Source organism: Crocodylus porosus, unplaced genomic scaffold, assembly GCF_001723895.1.
Source record: "Crocodylus porosus isolate Cpor-Errol unplaced genomic scaffold, CroPor_comp1, whole genome shotgun sequence".
Lineage (NCBI taxonomy): Eukaryota > Metazoa > Chordata > Crocodylia > Crocodylidae > Crocodylus > Crocodylus porosus.
Window position 1 is genome coordinate 70,848,388 of NW_017728947.1, and position 4,485 is coordinate 70,852,872.

Consider the following 4,485-nt stretch of genomic DNA (forward strand, 5'->3'; position numbering starts at 1 on the left):
ACTCCTAGGAGCAGGGCCCAGGGGTGAGGGCAGGGGTGCCACTCTATGGGCCACACACATGCCAGCGAGCTTGACAGGAGGTTCACACACAGAAGCCACCACTGCAAATCTGCCACCGCACCCTGCGATACCATCCCACGGCCACCTGCATGGTTGTGGGCACGGGGCGCAGCAGTGGCAGCACAGTGGCAACCACTGCGTGTGGGCCACGTATGTGCCGCCCAGCGGGGGGGGGAGGGGGGGTGAAACGGGGCTTGCATGCAACAGCATGCCCCGCAACCGGCTGCACAGCTCTGCGGTGGTGCAGGGTGGTAGCAGCTGCATGGGGGGGGCTATGCAGGCAAGCACTGCCACTGCAGAGCCATGCCCTACGCCCCTGGATCCTAGAGATAAGTGGGGCTTGGGGGCTGTGGGGTAGGACTGGGGAAGATAGTTGGGGGCTGAGGGAGTCGGGGGGTGCTACCAGCCCCAGGCGGCACACCACAGCTGGGAGCAGAGCCAGGGGTGAGGGCAGGGAAGCTTTGCAGGCAAGTGATGCAGGGTGCAGCGTGGTGGTGCCCACCATGTGCAGGCCGCACACATACCACCTGCCCAGGGGAGGGGGAGGGGGACGCTGGCATGCAGCCAGAGCACAGCTCCATGGCCGGCTCTGCAGCCACAGTGACAGATGGGGCTGCAGGCCTGGGCTTGTACGCGGCGCTGCTGCTTACCTGGAGGCCTGTGATGGCAGTGACAGTTGCTGCCTAGAAAACCTCCCAATGCCGCCACGGAGCCATGCCCAGAGCTGTGTGGCTGGCCGCTTGGCGGCAGCAGCAGTGTGGTGGTGACCAGGCAGCAGGCAGCCATCCCCACCACCATCCCGCACTGTGCTGCTGTCACCAGCCGCACAGCTCCTAGCACAGCTCCATGGCTGCAGCGGGAGGTTTTGTACACAGCATCCATCACCTCTGTCCCTCTGTCTATGTTTATCTCTGGCCATCCATCTATCTATCTCTGTCTTCATCTGTCCATCTGTCTGTCTCTCCATCTACCTCTCTATCCCTCTCTCTCTTCCCTGGTATTTCTTTTCGTCTCTCCATGTATCATTTATTTATATGCATCTGTCCCTCTCTATCCATCTCTTTGTCTCTATTGCCCTCTCTCTCTCTCTATTCTAGATATCCATCTCTCTCTATGTCTCTGTGTACCTATATCCCTCTTTCTCTATCCATCTATCTCCCTAGATATCTCTATCCATACATCTATCATCTACCTATCTGTCCATCTCCATCCATCCATCCCTCAAACCAGTCCATCCATCCAATGAGCTAGACCATCCATCTATCTGTCTGTCTATCCATCTTTCTCGATCTGTCTACCTACATAGATATTTCTATTAGTCTATCCATACGTCATCTAGTTATCTGTCCATCTGTCCATCTAGCCAATGAACCAGTTGGCTATTTGTCGGTTTCCATAACCCCTGTCTATTCATCCATCCCTTACTCCTCTCCACATACCAACCGTATAACCCTATCTACCTGTCCACCCACACATCCGTCATCTCTCTCTCTACCTAGGTATCGCTATGCCTCTATCCATACATTTGTCATCTAGCCGTCTATCTCTATCCATCTCCACCTCTCACCATTCCTGTGTTCCTGCTTTCTCTCTTTCTCCCCCCATCATCTTTCTTGTGTTGCAAGACCCACTGAGCTGCCAAATGGTGGCAGAGACCCAGAGCAGAGCCTACCAGACCCCTGCCCCACTACCCACTTCCCCCAAGCCTGGTGTCCAGCTCAGCCTGGGGTGCCCAACAGCATGGAGCAGCCCCCAGCACTAGGGAGGGGAGGCTGCAGCCCAGCTGGGGCTCAGATCATCCCTGCCTGGTGGCCTGGACCCAGAATGGCTTCTGACCCCTGCCAGGTGCTCAGAACCCAGACCTCTGAGACACACATGCATGCACCCCCAGGCATTTGGGACACACACGCATATATGCATGCACAGAACCTGGGCATCCAGGACACACATACGGAATCCAAGCCTCTGGGACACGCATACAGACAACACCCAGGTTTGAGACGCACCCATCCCCAACCCAGCCATCTAGGATGCACACACACAATCATCTCTCCGTACATCATCCAGGCTTCCAGATACATACACACACACATACAATGCAGGCATCCTGGACACACATGCACATACATGTGCATACATGCATGCATAGGACCCAGATGTCGGGGACACATGCACAGTACCCAGGGGCCCAGGACACAGAAACACAGACACATGCTCACAAAACCCAGACATCTGGGACATGCACATGTGCACACGCACATGCTTTCCACATAGCAGCCCCTGTGGCAAGGTCTGAGATCCTAGGGCTGGGTGCACCAGACACGCCCACCCCAGGCTATGCAGCCTATCCTTCCCAGCTCAGTGTCCCCAGGGCTGGGGGACCTCTGCAGCACCACAGCCCCCGAGGGCAGGCCCCAAGGTCACTCCAGCTCCTCTTTCACCCTACAGGGTAGCGGCAGCAGTGGCGGCTGCTGCTGCTTACCTGTGGGGCCACCTGTGCCAGCAGCATCTGTTGCTGTGTACAGACATCCCCCCCCGCTGCCATGGAGCCATGCCCGGAGCTGTGCGGCCAGCGACAGCAGCGCAAAGTGGTGGTGGGGATGGCTGCGTGCTGCTGGCTGCACAGCGTTTGCATAAGGTGGGTGCGAGACAGCTGCCCAGAGCAGCACCTCCAGTGAGCAAAAGCAGCAGGGGCAGTTCTGCAGACATGGTGCAGACGCTGAGCTCAGCTGCCAGGGCCTCCGCCTGGGCATAGCCAGCTGCCATGGGCTCTTCTGAGCCCTCCATCCACACGGCGCTCAGGGCAGGGTTGGTGGCCTCTTGCCCCCCGTCTGGGGGGGGGGGGGCGGGGGGGGCAGGTCGTCCCCTTGCCTGTCCCTCCTGTGCATGACTTAGCGCCCTGGAGGAGCAGGTGAGGGAGCTCCAGGCTGAGGTGAGCAGACTGAGGGGAATCAGGGATGCTGAGGATGAAACTGATGCCTATTTCTGTTCTCTGCAGGCCTGGTCACCCACTGTACAGCCCCCACAGGAGACGCATCCAACACAGGAGTGGCAGAAGGTGTCCAAATCCAGAGCTGCTAGGCCTAGAGTGGTGGAAGCTCCCCAGGTTCACCTGTGGAACAGGTTCAACGCCCGGGCAGCTGTGATGGAGAATGACAGAGAAATTGGCTCCAGCAGGGACGCTGCCACTCCCCACATGACAAAGAATGGGCAGAAAGCAACACCAGCAGGAAGAAACGCCGGGTCCTCGCCATCGGAAACTCCATCCTACAAGGACTGGAAGGTCCCATCTGCCAGCCTGACCCCATGATGCGAGAGGTCTGCTTCATGCCTGGGGCTCAGGTTAGGGACATCACAAAGAGAATCCCGGCCTACATTCGACCTGCAGACCAGTACCCCATGGTTGTCATCCATGTGGGGACGAATAACGCGGCCAGAGGCAACCCTGACCACATTATGAAGGATTTCAAGGCTCTGAGGGACAAGCTGAAGGAGATGGGGGGGCGCAGGTGGTATTCTCCTCTCTTCTTCCGGTGAGCAGGCGGGGACGGCGACACAGGGCCTGCACTGGCGAGGTCAACCGGCACTTAACACAGTTGGTGCCACCAGGCAGGCCTTGGGTTCCTAGATAATGACCCATGCTTTCAGGCAGGGGACTTGCTGGGGTGGGATGGGCTTCACCTCTCTCCTAATGGCAAACGTGTCTTCTCTTCCAGGTTGGCTGATCTCATATGGCGAGCTTTAAACTAGCCTTACCAGGGCCGCAGGAAGACGAGGAGACACCACCCAAGCAGGACAGGTGACAAATGCAAGGACTGCCCAGGTAAGAAACAGGGGTTCGGATAGTCTCCCAATCAGGGGCGTGGCACACGCAGCTAGGCAAGGCCTTAAATGCCTATATACCAATGCTCATAGTATGGGGAATAAACAGGAGGAACTCGCCCTCAGAATAGCCAGTTCAGACCCAGACATAATAGGGCTTACAGAAACGTGGTAGGATTCATCCCACAACTGGGCAGTTAGCATTAGGGGCTATAGGCTTTACAGGCAAAATAGAGAAGGAAGAAAAGGTGGGGGTGTGGCGCTCTATGTCAAAGAGCAATACACATCCTCTGCCAGCAAAATGGGGTCAGAGGGAAGGGCAAGCTGAAGTGCTCTGGGTCAAGATACAAGGGGGCTGTCGGGAGAGGGATATAACGGTGGGGGTCTACTACAGACCCCCCAACCAAGGGGAGGAGCTGGACCGGAAATTTTCGGGCCAGCTTGCAAAGGCACTTAAGGCAAGGGACGTAGTTGTCATGGGTGACTTAAATTACCCGGACATCTGCTGGGAGGAACAGTCAGCCAAGTCGGACCATTCCAGGAGGTTCCTGGCCGAGATACAGGACCTCCACTTAATTCAGGAGGTGCGCAGTCCCACTGGAG

At 57.3% G+C, this 4,485-nt stretch overlaps 1 protein-coding gene across 2 annotated transcripts in view; it reads right to left on the minus strand.

Moving 5' to 3' along the window:
* SNX6 (sorting nexin 6) overlaps positions 1–4,485 on the minus strand; it is a 46,774-nt gene that overhangs the window by 1,095 nt on the left and 41,194 nt on the right. The window lies entirely within an intron of this gene.